Genomic DNA, 17,200 nt, shown 5'->3' on the forward strand with positions numbered 1-17,200 from the left:
GTGCATGACCAGGCCTGGCCATTAATGGCCTTTTAAAGCACTCCAGTTAAATTTTAAAAGCAGTGAGAAGTTATAGAGGTTGGGCTATGTGGTAAGATCTGGATTTTTGGACTCTATTATTTAGTAGCTATGTGGCTTTGGGCAACTTGCTTTTTTCCCTGATCCTTAAAATAATCAACTATAAATCAAGGATATAATAATGGCCCCTTTTCATTCAGGTTGTGGAAGAGAGTCAGTAAGGTAATACAAAGCACTAAGAATAGGGTCTGGTTTCAGAAAATGCTCAATAAATGTCAGCCATTCTTTTCACATATGGCAAAAGAGAAAGGGTTCCCATTTCTCACTTGTCACTGGAAGACATTTTGGGGGTATTTGTGGTTCCATGAAGTTCTCCGTGGGAAGTTAAGATTGGAGCAGTTTAAAGTGCAATGCTGCCCCCTCAATTCTTTTTTATTTCTACTTTCAAGTCTTAAAGCTGAAGCCAGTGGGAGAAAGTACCTGCTAGTTTCTAATTGGTTTCAAATGACAGCAGCATGGGTCTGTACTTTCTTTCATAGGTTTGTGTTCACACTATTCAACAACCATCATCAGGTACCACTGCCAGACAGAGGAGGAAGGCTAAGAGAGGGCTACTAGCTCAGCTTCTTGACACCTACCAATTTGTAATGCTGCCTTTTTTTTTTTTTTGGAAGCCACCTAAGTCTTTGCCTTTCCAGTCTACTGGCACTTCCTAGGCCATCAGAGCCTACCAGTAGGGCCATACAAAAGCCATAATAAATGAGAAAGTCAGAACTTCAACAAGGGTTTGTCTGACTCAAACCAGGACCCAGAAGATTTCTCCTGTTCTCCCTGACAGAGACAGAGGCGGAGGGAGAGAGGAGAAATAGAGAGATGCCAATTTATCGTCCCACAAGACTCAGTGTTTTCTCTCCTAAAGGCACACTCCGTTCTCCAGCAGAAGGTAGGAAGCCAGTCCTAAGAGAATTCCTTTTCCTCACCCTTTTAAATCTTGAGGAAGAGCTGCCAAGTGTATAAATTCCTCCTTTGATCAGAAGATAAAGCAGAACAATGCTGTAGAGCTGAGCAGATTCCTAAGGGACATTCTTCTGGGGTGTGTAAGCTTGCCTGGAAGTGCCAGTGTACAGAGAAAGGTGGGGTTGGTGGACAGCTAGGGGCTGGGAAGTTACAACGGTAACTTGCTCCTAGACTTCCCGGTAGAATAGCCTTTCATTTTGCTTAGCTAGTTCTGGAGACTGAACCTAAGCCTCACACTGCACTACCACTGAGCTAGATTTATATATATATATATATAAACTTTTTTTAGAAAGGTCCTGAACTGCTGAGATTAAGCAATCTCCTGTCTTAGCCTCAGCTTGACTTACAGAAACGTGCCACATTCTCTCTCACTCAGCGTCTCCTTAAAGTAGAACTTCATCCAGTCTCCAGAAGTGCAGTCATGTTTATTTAAAAAGATCAGAGGTCTCCTCCTTTACTAAAGGAAAGAGGGAAATGTTGGGAATATACGCGCCAGGCCCCTTTGTCGCAGGCCGCCGGGCGCTGCTGTCCCTCAGGGGGAGGGGAGGCCACCCCCCTGTCCCCCGGGACAGCGAGGGAGCCACGGGGGCAGGTCCCAGTCTCCGATCCAGCCTGTTCTGGAGAGTGGCTGTTGAACTTCTGCTATGGCCTCTTCCTCCTCCTCTCCCAGCTCGGTTTTTGGAGCTTCGGGTGGTTCTTTTTCTTCCTCCCGGGACCCTTCACCTCGTTACCTTAAAACAAAAATCCAGAGTCTAAATTCCAAAACCCAAGTAGACTCTGCCGGTTTACTTTGCTTATTCCCCTACTCCATCTTTACCAACTGTACTCTTCTGCAATCTGTAAAACGGGGATAATTTTCCTAAGTGCTTCACAGTTTCAAACCAAGACAGCAGAGTGCTAAACTCTTTACAAGCACAATTCCATTTGGTGCTCACTAGAAAGGTATGATTACTATGGGGCCTGGGTGTGCTGTCTGGCAGAGCGCTGTTATTATCAGGCAGGCTACCTTCCTCACCTGGCCGCGGCAAGGCTGGCAGCAAACACCAACGTGAGAACGCCGCGCGCATCCAGCCCTTTGCAGGTGCCACGTGATGAGCTAATTACAAACCTGGAAGCACCCGGCGGCCCGCGAGGGCTCTCTTAATGCTGGAGGCAATAAAAGAATTCGTCTTGACTGTTCTTTTCTGTCTTCCAATCCAAACTAATCTCCGGGCGGCCTGGGGCCAAGATCTTAAGCCAGGCAGCCGCAGGCCAGAGGTCGGCGGCGTACGGTGCAGAGAAAGGGCCCGGGAACGACTGGCGTTTCGGAACCCAAAGCGAGCCTGGAGGGTCCCAAGGTAGCCTCCCACAGAGGCCCCGGGCCGCGCCTAGACACCCATTCCCAGGGGCAACCACTCCAGCCCTTAACCTCCCGGCTGCTGCCTCGCTGGCCCCGCCCTCGCCCCGCCCACCACCTCAGGTAGGCCGTCCTCGCCAGCCAATCGCAGGGTACCCAAGCACGGGGGGGCGGTGCTTGTGCTATCGGAAGTGACGTGCAGTGCTCGGCTGGCCGCGGAGTCAGTCGAAGCTCTCCTCGGCGGCCGGCTGAGCCAGCTGAGGCGGGAGAAAAACATGGCTCGGACCGTGGAGGGCGCGAAGGCTCGGGTTGCGGTGCAGACCGAGGCTCCCGCGGCTTGAGGTGAGGGGCGGCGGGTGCTTGCGGAGCGAGGCCTGGCGCTGCGCGGCCGCTGAGGGACCCGGAGGGGAGGGACCGCGGCCGCGGTGCCCCTTGGTCGCTCCATCCTCTCCGACTCGATCCTCGGGCCCCCGTCCCCCACCCGCGGGCGGTCGCCAGCGCCCCGCGCCAGGCCCCTTTGTCGCGGGCCGCCGGGCGCTGCTGTCCCTCAGGGGGAGGGGAGGCCACCCCCCTGTCCCCCGGGACAGCGAGGGAGCCACGGGGGCAGGTCCCAGTCTCCGATCCAGCCTGTTCTGGAGAGTGGCTGTTGAACTTCTGCTATGGCCTCTTCCTCCTCCTCTCCCAGCTCGGTTTTTGGAGCTTCGGGTGGTTCTTTTTCTTCCTCCCGGGACCCTTCACCTCGTTACCTTAAAACAAAAATCCAGAGTCTTCTTGCTTTGGGAACGCAATATTTGTGTGTATTTAGCGCATCCTCTTTCTGGGAGGGCATTAGAGTAAGAATATTTAACTCTTCCTGAGTGACTGGGGAACAAGAAATAGTTGAAGAGGAAGCGAGTGCATACGGTAGCCCTTTCCCAGTGTTGTCCTGATAGAAAGTGAAGTTCTAATCACTGTGTTTTTATTTTAGACAGTGGGTGTTTGAATTGAGTGACACGAAGGAAGCTTCCCTGTTTGAACAAGATTACTTATTAAAGAGGTGCCCCAAAACCTTTCCAGGTGGGTGTCAGGAGGAAAACTGCCTTGGGAAAATTCTTGAATGTATCGGCACATCGCAAGCCACAGGGACAGAAAATAAAAGGCTATTCTTAGAGAGTTGATGAAGTAGGGTATGGGAAGCGAGGCTGCGCAGAGGTCCTGGAACACCGATTCCAGGGAAGACTTTGTACTCTTGCCTCCTTGATGGTGGTTCATTCTCCACAAGAAACTTTCAAGCAGTTCTGCTGTCGTTGGAATCGGTGTGGTTATTCAGAGTTACAGGCCACACTGCAGTGCCTTGGTTGAGATTTTCAATTTTTGAAGCTGTCTGCATGTTTGACATTCGGTGTTTTGAGTACTGAAGAAAAAGCATTGTAACTGATACAGTTATTGGCTCAAAGTTCCAAAGGGATTTTTTAACATAGGCGCAAAATACATGAGCGTCCACAAATTCCATCAGTGTTGGCTAAGTTCAGACTCAAAAGCAGTTTATCTGTGAAAATCTCTGTTGTCTTGGGCATGGTGGTGCACTCCTGTAATTGCAGTGTTTGCCTGCATTGCAGAACTGTGGTGGGAGGGTCAAATTTAAAGCCAGCCTAGGCTACCTAGTGAGACACTCTTTTAAAAAATGATAATAAAGGAAAGAAAATTTTCTGTTATGAGTTGTCTTGTGTACATGTTGCCTGGAGTTTAAAATTATGCTTTAATGGTCTAATCTTTTTTCGGTTTTATAGCGCGTAAAGGTTGGCATGTTTGCTTTCAAGATTTTAGAAACGTTCTGTAATTAGCTGTGGCTTAAGTGTATGAATCTTTGTTGCTGCTTCTATTTAGAGCCTCAAATTTTCCATTCATTTTAACATTGCTGTGTACATTTCTGTGCCCCGGAGTAAATCTGGCACATTGTTTTTAATGTAATAAGTTGGCACATTTAGTTAGTAAATTGTACCTAAAGATGGGTTTCTAAAAGCTCACAGTTCTTGTCAGAGCATCAGACTAACCCTTCAGATCAGGAGAGGTGCATCGCACTTTTTAAAAATGCTTTAGCAGCATACCTGTAGAGATGAGCCTGAGCTACAGGAGACCCTGTCTCCAAAAACAAAAAGCAAAACAAAAATTTTGGGAGCTGGGATATAGTTAAGAATTGGTGCTTGCCCACCACGAGGCCCTGGCTTTGATTCTTAGTACTTTCAGAATGAAGTTGTAACTTAATTTGCTTTGATAAGACAACTTATCTGTTTTAATAATTTATCATATTCCCAAAAGAAATTTAAGACAGGTAAATGATGAAGGTGTTTTAGTGTGCTGCATTTAGAGAATTTGGTGATAAATCTTACCCCTTCCCACCGCCAGTACTAGGGATTGAACCCAGTGTCTAAGCAAGCGCTCTACCACTGAGCCATAATATCCCCTTTAATTTGTAACTGAGTTGAACTACAAACCAACCCACAGAAACTGGGGAGTAAGAGAAGAGAGAAAAAAGGCAAACTAGAAATTGTTGTCCAGTCCACCTGGGAAGACAGGTTAAAAAGTTCTAACACTGTAGTTATAAAGGCAGTGGTGGATTCAAAGTTCTAAGAACGATGTGATCTCCTGGGTGGGGAGGTGAAGAAATGAGCAGGTCTGATGAGAAAGATTATGGTCAAATTGAGGCTTATGAGTTCTTTCTATTAATGAGGGCAGCATGGGTAAAAGTGATTGTGTCCTAAGCTCTCTTCCATTCCCTACCAGTGGTAAGGTAATTAAGAAAGTGCCTAATAGCTCTGATATTTGTTTGATAGTATTCATATACAGTGTTCTTTTAGCAGGCGTCATGGTCACACTTGGAAAGTCTTTTCCCAATAGGTGTCTTCTACATTGTTCATAGGACTATGGGTGAGGCTAAAAGAAACCTCTTAGTTTTTCTTGCTTAAGTGGGAAAACAAACAAAAACAGTTTTGTTTGCTTGCTTGCTTTTGTTGTTGTTTTGAGGCAAGGTGTATCTGGCTATCCTGTATATAGACTAGGCTGGCCTTGAACTCATAGAGAACCAACTGTCTCTGCCTTCCAAGTGCTGAGATTAAAGGCACACACAACCACATCTGGCCATGAAGTCACATTTTTTTTATATCTTTATTTTGTGCATTTATGTATGCCTTGTATCTTTTTTTGCAATGTTTTTCCTTGATTTAAAATTTTAATTTTATGTATGTATATAATATACTTTTGATATTTCTACCTCTACCCCCTTTATCCTCTTTTATCTCTTCCCTTCCCAGTGAACCTCTTCTTCCTCCCAACAATTTTCATGTCTTTTTCCCTTTTGTGGAAAAATTTAATGAGAGTTTTCTGCATGAGCATAGATAGGTGGTTATTTACTTAAGAAAAGGCGGCTAGCCAGGGGTTGCACCACTGAGGAATATGATTTCTCCACCCCTATAGCTCCTTGAGAGTGGGGTGGGTTTATGAGTCCCTTCCAAATCCATGATGAAATGTTAATGGGCCCAGTCTTATGCAGGTCTTGTGCCATTGCTTCTATGAGTAATGGATATAGCAGCCATGCCATGTCCTTAAGACTGTTTTACAGCATTCCCTCCCATATTCGGGCTCTAAAATTCTTTAAGCCTCTCTTCCTCAGTATCACCTAGCTTTGGAGGAGTGTTAACTGATGTCCTGTTTAAGACTGAGCCCTCAATCAGTTTTCAGCACATTGACTAGTCATACATCTCTTCATTAACTTAATCCACTGCAAACAAAAGTTTCCCTGACGTACACTGAGAATAGTATTAATTTATATAAACATAAATATCTAGAAGGCAGTTCAACACTATGTCCACTTACCAAAACAACAGTAATAGGTTCCTCTCTTGGGGCCTATGACTTCTCCATTTATTACAGCACAGGTACAGGCATGAATTCCTGTGGGGTGGGCCTCGAATACAGTTAGAAGCAGTTGGTTGCCATCATAACAGTTGTGCTGTCAGTCATTTTGACTGGCGTCATCTGAGATGAGGGAAATCCTAATTGAGAACATGCCTCCACAGATTGACTGTAGGCAAGCCTGTTGAGTATTTTCTTAATTGATGATGTAGGAGGGTATAGCCCATTGAGGGTGCCCCCCGTCCCCCGCTGGTGATCCTGGGTTTTATAAGAAACCAGGCTAAGCAAGCCTTGGGGAGCAAGCCAGTTAACAGCACCCTCCATGGCCTCTGCATCTGCTGCAGCCTCCAGGTTCCCACCCTCTTTGAGTTCCTGTCCTGTCTTTCTTCAGTGATGAACAGTGATTTTTGGAAGCATAAGCCAACTAAACCCTTTCCTCCCCAATTTGCTTTTGGTCATGGTGTTTCTTCCCAGCAGTAGTAACCCTGACTAAGACAACAGCCATGCCACTACTGCACCAGGAGCACATCTTGGCCAGAAGGTTGGTGTTATAGCTCACAGGATTCATAGCAGAGTAAGAATGTTGATGACTTTTCTAGTAACCTGCATCATGCCTTCTGACACTATAAAAGGTAGCCAGTAAGGAGGAAGTTTCCAGCTCAGTTGTAGCGTGATTTCTGTATGTCCTGCAACCAGAAGTAATAGCAATATTGTCTTATAACGTAGTTCTGGTTGGCAACCAAGAGCAAAAGCAATAGCCTATATTAAGGGGAGGGGGAGCTTTGGGGACTTCTTTATCCGACAAACTTAGTAAGGGCTATCTTATACCATTCCTGGCACTAGGATTTTTGTTTTAATTTTTGGGACATTATCCACTCAGGGTCTTTTATGTAGCCCTGGTCTGGAATTTGCCATGTAGAGAAGCTTTAGGCTTACAGAGATCTGCCTTCCTCTGCCTGCTGACTGCTGGGATTAAAGGCGTGTGCTGCCGTGCCCAGCCTATGTGTTCTTTCTGATGTGATAGACTCAAAACAGTGAGATGCATACATAGACAGTTTGGATAGTTAAAAGGGAAGTAAGTACAACTGTGAACTACTTTCTGGGTTACTTTTTTCTTCTTTTGTAGGTAGGGTTTCATGAAGCCTATGCTGGCCTCAGATTGTAGCTGAGGAAGACATTGAAGTCTAGCTCCTCCTGTGCTGTTATCTTCCAAATGCAAGGATGACAGGCACCACCATAACTGACCTTGGGTTTCTTTTTATCTATTTGGGTACAAAATAAATAGAATTTTAAAACAATTTTTAAGTAGATTTGAAAGCAGTTTTTGTTGGCTTAGCTGTAGGTATTTATCTCTGAACTTTGAGAACATAATAAAACACTATTTAATTAACATCCTTACTGTTAAACAGTAATGCTTTCTGAAAGTCTTACTATGAAATGGAGTCTTATAATTTAGTTCAGACTAGCCCAGAATTCACTATTTAGGGCAGATTGGACTTGAACTCATGGTAGTCCTCCTGCCCTAGCCCTCCAAGTGCTGTGTTATGGGCACGAAGCACCAATATTTGTCTTTGGTATTCAGACCCAGTCTTGCTATGCAATTCAATTTGCCCTGTAACTGATTTGCTGGCCTGCTTCAGCCTGCTAAGTACCTGGGATTACAGGCATGCACCACCATACCTGACTTAACAGTTACACTGTAGAAAGAATCAAATAGTGTATAATACTGTTTCCCTTCATTTGCTGTACTTTGAGATTTGCTATAAACAAACACCAGAAGTAGGTAACTTAGACCAGTGGTTCCCAACCTGTAGGTTATAACTCCTTTGTGGATTGAATGACCCTCTTTCACAGGCATGACCTAAGACATCAGAAAACACAGATTTTATATTACAATTCATAACAGCAGCAAAATTACAGTTATTAAGTAGCAACAAAATATATTTGTGTTTAGGGGGTCACTGCATCATGTTGCAGCATTAGAAAGGTTGAGAACCACTGATTAAGACCAACAACAGAAAGAGCCTGATGTTTGCATTGATTGTTGATTATAGCTTAACTAATGCTTTTATTCCTCAAGACCTTATTATTCAAGTAAATAAAATATTCTTAAATATATTGTGATTTATTTAGTATAGGGTCTGGAATGTACTGCTTGAACTCAGATCCTGCAGTGCTGGTCCAGTGTTCAGTGTTCTTGTCACTGTTTCTTTTCTCTTCTCTTCTCTTCTCTTCTCTTCTCTTCTCTTCTCTTCTCTTCTCTTCTCTTCTCTTCTCTTCTCTTCTCTTTTCTTTTCTTTTCTTTTTTTTTTGTAGCATGGCTGTCCTGGATTTGCTTTGTAGACCAGGCAGACCTTTGGCTCACAGAGGTACGGCTACCTGTGCCTCTGAGTGCTAGGATTACAGGTGTGCACTGCTGCACCAGCTCACTGTGTTTAAGTTGGTGTTTGAGTGTTTACATGTGTAACACATAGCACAGTTTTGGAATGTTCATTAAAGAATGAACAAATTTATATTGGATAGACCAATTTTAATTCGTATGACAATATTTTTCTGAGATAGATCACAGAGCCTAGGCTGGTCTGGAGCTTGCTTTGTGATCACAGATGACCTTGAACTCTTGATCTTCCTGCTTTTATTTCCTTAGTACTGCCATTACAAGTGTTCATGGCTGGCCGGCTTCCTTCCTTCCTTCCTTTCATTCCTTCTTTCAAGTCAGGGACTCACAGTGTAGCCTCTGCTGGGCTTGAATTTAGAGTAATCCTACTGTCTCAGTCACATGACTGTTAGAGTTACATTGTGGACCACTACATGTATCTACGAAAATCATTATTAATGTTTCGTGGTATAATGAGAAAGCAAAGCAAAACCACAACCTTCTTTCCAGGTGAAAGTGTGTGAAAATGAATGAGAGGAGACTCCAAATGGAGATCAGTGCTGGTAATGCCTTCTGGTGAGGAGGGAATAGAACATGAGCGATTTTGTTTCAAAAACTTCAGTCTAATCAGGAATCAGGAAAATACTTTTGCAAGTGTACTATTTTCGGTTTGGGAGATTAAGTAAACTTGTATGTGCTTCCTACAAGATAAGCTCTGACGGAGACCTAACTATTCTTAGAAACAAAACCACAGTGCTGTGAGTAGCTGTGACTGCATTGGTTTATTTGTTAAGTCACTTTATCTATGTTCATAATAAAATTTATGACTGTTCTAATAAACACTTCATAGTTTAATGTATAAATCTGTTTTAGACTACAGTACTAAGTGGGAAAAGGGTGGTTTTTAGCTCCAGGGAATATGCAATGTTGTACTTTCTCCCTTTTTTTGGAGGGAGTAGGAGACAGATTTTTATTGATAACCCAGGGTAGACCCTCCAATCCTTCTGCCTTAGTCTCTGAATGCTGGAATTACAAGCATTACAACCCCACACCTGCCTTGCAATGACTCTCTCTTGTCTGACTAGACCTCCTTCCTTCCCCTTTTTGCATGCTAGATGAGTGTTCCGCCATGTAGTCCTCAGACTAGAATTCTGTGCATGCTGAAATGCTTGGCATGTTAGTGTGTTCTTTTTCTTCTTTTCTTTTTGAGTTATGCTCTCACTTTGTAGCCTAGGTTCGCCTTGAACTCGGGCACACCTTCTGCCCCATTCCTGTATGTGCTAGGAATACAGGTGTAAATCACCACAGCCCACTAACTGCAGTTGCTTTTTTCTTCCCAGTCATAGTTACTGAGGTATGTTTTTCATATAAAATCCATAAAACCATCCATCTAGATATCTGTGAGCACTTCTGCAGTGTTTATAATCTACAGATGATGGAAATACTTACAGGACCGACACAACAGCAGTTAGGATAGAGAATGTGGCTCTGGGGCTGGGGCTCTGTTGCTAGAGTGCTTGCCTAGCATGTGTGGAGTTCTGGGATCAGGTGTGGTGGCTCAGCCTGTGCTCGTAGTGCTCAGCTTATAGAGGCAAGAAGATCAGGAGTTTATCCTTTGCTACCCAGTGTAGTGAGTCTGGCAACCTGAGGTACACAGGATCCTGTCAATAAAACGAGTAGAAAGAAAGGAAGGGAGGAAAAGGAAAGAAATAAAATGTTTTAATCACTTCAAAAAGATTCTTTTGAGTTACAGTCTAGTTTTGTAGATCAGGCTGGCCTTGAACTTCTTGATCCTCCTGCCTCCGCCTCCTGAGAGCTAGCATTAAGAACAAGTGAATCATGGACTTGAACACAAGTCCTTGCGCCTACTAGATAAGAACTCTGCCACTGAACTGTATCCTGAGTCAGTCAGTTTTGTCTGTCTCCTTCTCTCACTCTCTTTCACACACACACAGACACACAAATACATGAACAATATTAGCTCATTTATAGTTCAGATAGTTATAATGTCTATCACCACTGTCTATTTCAGAAAACTTTTATCACTGCAAAATGAAACTCTTCCCATTAAGCAGTAACTATCCATCTTTCTACCCCCTGCTTTTCTTGATAACCATTATTTTTACTTTCTGTCTCCGAATTTTCTTATTCCAGATATTTCCTGTAAGTGGAAATATACCATATTTGTTCCTTTTGTTTGGTTTGTTTCATTTAGTATAATATCTTTAAAGATCATCCATGTTACATAAAAAGTAATTTGCCATTACTTTATATGACTAGATAATATTCTGTTCTCTCTATATATAGAATATATAATATATATCTATATAGAGAGAATTATATATATAATACTCTGTTCTATACATATCACATTTTGTGTATATTTATTGGTGGATACTTAGTTATTTTCACTTGCTGGCTATTGTAAGTAATAGCATTTATACTAAGACTACATGGTGTTTTGGTCAGCACAGTCTCCTTTAAACAGTGATGTGTAAATTAAGTCTGATTTTGGTGCTTTTGAGTAGGAGTAGAATTGCTGGCTTAAAGAATGATTACATTTTAAAGGAAGCACACAAAGGTGTTTTTTAGAGTTACTGCACCATCTTGTATCCCTTACCAGCAAAATATGAGAGTTCCAGTCTCTGCATATATTTTCTACCACTTCATATTTTCCTTAAAAAATTATAGTTGTCAAGTAGATTTGAAGTATGTCTGGTTGTTTTGATTTATATCTCTCTTCTGACTAATGATGCTCAGCATATTTGTATGGGCTTGGACTTCTTACTGTTGGGAGTACATTGATACTCATTTCAATGATTGGACACACACACACAAACATACACACAGACATATTCTTCATGTATACCAGGTAAGCACTCTACCAACTGAGCCACATTCACACTTTACTCAGTTGGTTTTGTTGTTGTTGTTGTTTATTACTGTTCCGTACTTTGTGATTCTTAGTTGTGTTTCTCAGTTTTACTTTTTCTCCTCTGTTAAGGCATATTGGAAATGGAGGCATGTACCATTTTAGCACAAAAGATTTTCTGTTACTTGTCATGTTGAAGTTTCGGTAATGTCCAAGTATATTTAATGATTCATGTCAAATGAATGAACAGAAAAGTAGTCCAAAGTTCAGTAGTTATCTCCACCAAGAACTTCTGTTAGGAAACCAAGTTAGACTGCAAACCTTGTGGCCAGCATGTTGCCTTTCAGAAGAAACCAAGTTAGACTGCAAACCTTGTGGTCAGCATGTTGCCTTTCAGAAGAAGCTTCTTTCTGTGACTGTGTCTTCTCATCCGGACCTCTCCACTCATATGCAGTAAGACCCCTGTCTAGACACAAGGTTATTGTGGCTGGGTATCCTGGATGTTTAGAATGTTACTCTTAAGGGCTGAGAGGGGAACAATGATTCCTGCTTCTTAAGTTACTGTATAGTCTTGCTCTTTGTCAAGATAGAAGGCTTAAGCTCGTTATTAGTATGATTGTACAAAGCATTTTGAATTTTAAATTTTAAAAATATGGGCTGCCAAGATAGCATGGTGGGTAAAGGAGCTTGCTACCAAGTGTGACAACCTGAGTTAGATCCTTGGGACCTATGTGGTGGAGAAAACCAACCCCCAAGGTACTATGACATAACCACCTCTACATACCTCATACACACACAGTAATAGTAACAATAATATTAATAATTTAGCTAAAATAAAGACAGGTAAGATTACTTCATTCTTGAACTTCCATGCTCCTCTATTTTAATTTGTGTAGCAAGCACTTCACCCCACTGAGCCATCTTACTGGCTCTTACCTGGCAGATCCTTACCTCCTGTATCCTTTTTATCATTTTTTGTTTTGTTTTGTTTTGTTTGTTTGTTGTTTTGTTTTGTTTTGAGACAAGGTTATACTATGTAGGTCTGACTGGCGTGGAGCTCTGTAGGTGGAGCAAACTACATTAAAATCACAGTAATCGTCCTGCCTCTGTCTCCTGAGTGCTGGAAATACTAGGTTGAGACACCATGCCTGACTTTACCTGTCTTTAAGATCATGAAGAATCTTGAGGAAATTTAGTTTTCCCGTGTCGTTTTTCACTGAGTAAAAATAACATCTACCTCCCCAACGAAATTCTTTTTTTTTCTTCAGTTCACTTATTATCTAAACTTAGCATGTTCTGTTTAAATCAAAACACTTCTAACATTTCTACCACCATCCTTATACCAAGTCATTGTTTGTTCCTTCATTTATCAGCATATTTGTTTCTTGGGTCTCCCTATTTCCCTTCCTCCCTTTGCAAAGAAACCCACAGCCTTTACATGCTAGGCAAAGCTCTCTACTATTGATCTACATCCCAAGCCCTCCATTGTTGAGTTCATTTGTCTGTTTTCTACAGAACAGTAGGGATTAAATGAACAGTGTAAATTCATGTGCATGAAGACTGTCTCTGTCTTCCTGTTACACTGGTAAGTACAGTAGAGTGTCTCTAACACCATATACTCTTATGTTCAGAATTTTCAATGTTCTTTGAGGAAAGGCAGGGAGGTTTGTGATGTAATCTTAATGATTGAACTTTTTTTTCTTCTATTTTGTGGCTAGACATTAAACATTACAGCCTCAGTTAACTAATTCTCCATCTTCATCAAAATTTCACCATAACCACAGAGTAAAAATAAGTTTTATTCAAGTGAGGAACTTTCATTGTGTCAGACTGTAATGCAAAAATATTATTGCACATTTAGTATCAATTTAGAGGAAATAATTAAAATATGCAAATCAAGTTTAATGTTGAAATGTGTTGGTGTTTGAGTGCATAATCACTTGATTTACTTGAGAAATTGGTTGCCTGAGAGGTGAAATGCCTAATCACAGTTGAAGTGCAGCTATATAAGAACCCAGTAATCAGCCTCAGTCTCAATCAGTCTCAGTCCCCATCTCCTGTCATGCACTGAGGGCCAATCAGTCAATCAGTCCGTCTCTCTCTCTTTCTCACTTTCTCACAAATCTCTCTTTGCCTTACTCTCCTGCCCAGGCTGACTTACAACTCCAAATGTAAGTTTAGGGGTAGCTTTGAATTTATGACAGTCCTTCTTTTTCATCCTCCTGCTGAGAGTGGTTCTCAACCTTCCTGATGATGCAGCCCTTTAATACAGTTCCTCATGTTGTGGTGATGCCTTAACCATAAAGTTATTTTTGTTGCTGCTTCATAACTGTAATGTTATTACTGTTATGAATAATAATGTAAATCTGGTGGTCTTAGGGCACCCCTGTAAAAGTATTGTTTGACACTCCCTACCCAAAGAGGTTGCTACCTACAGCTTGAGAACTACTGTTCTATGCCCTGCTGTCAATTTTGTTTGCTTCTTTGTAGTTGTCTATTACAATGGTTATATTATATATGAGCTAGATATGAATGAAGCTTATTAAGATCTAGGACCATTCTGATTTAGAGTATTTAAAACTTACGTAGATCTACTCAAACTACAAATAAATAAAATAACTTTGAAGAAGAACCATGACATCTCATCAACAAAGTATGGATTCTGAACACTGACATGATTCTGTAGATCTCTGTTGTCAGGACTAAATAGTTTGTCCTGTCTTTAGAAAGTTTTTCAGTCCTGCTTCCTGCCTTTCTTTATTTCAGATCTGCCTTACTGTCTTTATTATCATCGTATCTCTGAAGACAAACAGCCCGTAAGACTATCCTCATGTCACACATGCACTGCACATTGAAAAACAGAATTCCGCAAATCATCCTTAGGTTTGATAATCTGTTAGGATGCCTAAAATGTACTAGATGCTGTTATTCATGTGGTTAATGGTTTATTACAGGGAAAGGATAGATTAAAATCAGCTGAGGAAAAGAGCATGTAGTGCAAAGTCCAGGAGTGTTCCCAACGTGGAACTTCTGGTAATTTTTCCCCATGAACTCAGAACATTTATGCTCCCACTGTCCGCCTGTTACAGTATGCATGGAGTATGGCAACCAGGGATTCTCACATGAGTTTCAGGGACCAGATTCCCCCCCCCCCCCGCCCCATGTCTTCATTACATAGGCATGGCTGGTAGACTTCCTTTGTGGTTGAACTCAGTCTCCAGGCTGATCACACTTTATCACCTAAAGTTTTTCATACCCCAAGTCATAGATTTCATTGTTCTTTATGACCAGTCACACATTAAGCAATGACATTCCTATCAGGTATGCCAAAGTAGACTTTAAAATTACAGCTTACTTCTAGTCAGGCACAACTAGTGCCTATATCTCTGCACCCAGGAAATGGAGGCAGGGGAATGAGGGGTTCAAGGCCAGCCTGAAATAAAACACGTAACCCTTCACAAATTGCCCTTTCTTCCTTAGTAAAGAAAGTACCATCTGTGTAATAAATTGATTTGATAGTAACTTCACACATATTACAAAGGGAGTTATAGGTAGTTGTAAGCTACTTGACATGGATACATTGGATCTCATATTTTTCTCTCTGGGAACTGAACTCTGGTTCTCTTTAAGAGCAGTGCATGCTTTTAACTGCTAAAGCCATCTCCAGCCCTGTGCATTTAATTTAATGATTTTTTTGTTTGTTTGTTTAGACCATGTTGGCCTTGAACTCACAGAGCTCTGCTTCTGTCTCTGCCTCCTGAGTGCTGGGATCCAAAGCATGTGCCACTACACCTGGCTTGAGTGAATTTTTATTTGTTTGTATTTTGAGACAGGTTCTCATGTAGTCCTGACTGTCCTTGAACTGTCTATATTGACTATGCTCTCCTCCAACTCGTAGAGGTCCTCCTGCCTCTGCCTCCCATATGCTTTAATTAAAGGCATGTGCCACCACGCCTGGCCCCTGAATGAACTTTTAGGAGAATGTATTTCAGTAAATTTGTTTCTCACAAAGTCCCTGAGGATCTTTTAGATTCCCCCAAGTGTTTATTCCCAGTCCTTCTCCTGTCTCTATAGATTCTGACCAAACTGACCGTTTTCTTAGAACATTTATTCCTGTATTTCTCTATCATATTCTTTTTGTTTTTGTTTCCTACTTGAGCATTATTGGGTCTCTTGAGCTCTCTCTTGCCTCACTTTTCATTCTCTTTCTCTGAGGGCAGTATCAGTTGCTTTCTTTAGGTCTTCAGGTGCTTATAGATGTCAACTAGGGTTTTGTTTGTGGGGTGTGTGTATGATCTCTAGCCAAATTGATCTGTTGAACTCAAGGCCAGTATTTCTATTTCCCAAGCAGAAAGGAAGTGTACTTCTCACAGAAACTTCACTGTAGTAATGTATTTTTATCCAGCTAAAAGGGATCAGATGGCTTTGAAAAACAAGGTATGCACATGATGTTCACCTGTCCCCTCCAGGTCCTTCTGTCTTTCCCCCTACACTTCCACAGGATCCCTGGAGCTGCACCCCATGCTTGGCTGCAAGTCCCCACATCTGTCCCAATCCAATGCTGTCTGGAGCCTCCCAGACTACAGTCAAGTAGGGCTCCTGTCTACAAGCATATCAGAGTGTCATTATTAGTGTCAGGGGATGGGTCTGAGGTTGGGCCAATTATTGGTTGTACTTTCCCTCAATCTTTGTTTCCTTGTTATCCCTTCTTGTAGGCAGGGTAATTTTTGGATCACAGGTTTAGTCAGATTGTTTCCCTCCTTCCACTAGTCCTACCTGACTAGGAGGTGGTCACTCTAGTCTTCAGGGTGTTCTATCCCCTCCCTGCTTAGGAGCCTATCATGTTGAGGCCTCCAGCTTGACAAAAAGATGTTCCCCCTCAGTTTCTCTTCTTGTTCGTAGCCCTCTTACCTCCCCCCTTCCCTGCCCTGTTCTCCCCAGGTCTAATCCGCAGCCTTGTTTCCCTCCACATCCATTTCCTGTCCAGTTTTCTCTTGTCAGCCACTTCTGCTGTCTATTCTATTTCTGGCTGCATTTCAATGCAAATAATGCAAATAATTTTAAAATCTGAACTAGTTCTTTTCTCAAGCAGTAGTTTGAGCTTTCTTATTTGATCCTGTTACTGCTTTTTCTTAACTTACTATACTGTCTAGAACTGGTTAAAATGTTTAACTAGGATGGTTTTGACATTCTGCTTTTGCTTATGGCCTTAAGGAAAATTTCAAGGTTTCCCATTAATTGTAAGTTGTTGATACCTTCATTAGAGGAAGGAGCTTTCCTTCTGCTCATCACTATTTAAGATATGTACCTATAATAAGCACATATTTTATTTATAGCACTTTTTTTTTTAATTTTTGCTTTTGAGTCAGACTGGCCTTGGAGTGTTACAAAGCTGAGGCTGCTGTGGTTTGACTCCCAGATCCCACATGGCAGCTAACAACTATATATAAGGGGATCTGATGCTTTCCTATGGCCCCAATGAACACTGCTTGCATGTGGTATACATACACGCAATCAAAAAACTATAACTATAACTACATATATATATATATATGTATGTCCACACACATATATAGGTATACCTATATATGTATATATATATATATACACATACATATATGTATGTATATAGGTATACAGGTTTAGTATAGTTTAAATTATTATTGTTTCAACAAGAGGAAGTGATTTA

General features: G+C 41.9%; 1 protein-coding gene across 4 annotated transcripts in view; it reads left to right on the plus strand.

Moving 5' to 3' along the window:
- The first annotated feature begins 2,575 nt into the window (after positions 1-2,575).
- Pik3c2a (phosphatidylinositol-4-phosphate 3-kinase catalytic subunit type 2 alpha) overlaps positions 2,576-17,200 on the plus strand; it is a 103,608-nt gene continuing 88,983 nt past the window's right edge. For 3 of the 4 annotated variants that reach the window (XM_060366972.1, XM_060366974.1, XM_060366975.1), the window contains exons 1-2: positions 2,592-2,713; positions 3,339-3,427. The gene's annotated coding sequence lies outside the window, so the exon portion shown is untranslated. Of the gene's footprint in view, positions 2,714-3,338; positions 3,428-17,200 lie in introns of all 4 variants that reach the window. The other variant, XM_060366973.1, reaches the window with a different exon arrangement.

Source organism: Meriones unguiculatus, chromosome 14 (genome assembly GCF_030254825.1).
Source record: "Meriones unguiculatus strain TT.TT164.6M chromosome 14, Bangor_MerUng_6.1, whole genome shotgun sequence".
Classification (NCBI taxonomy): domain Eukaryota; kingdom Metazoa; phylum Chordata; class Mammalia; order Rodentia; family Muridae; genus Meriones; species Meriones unguiculatus.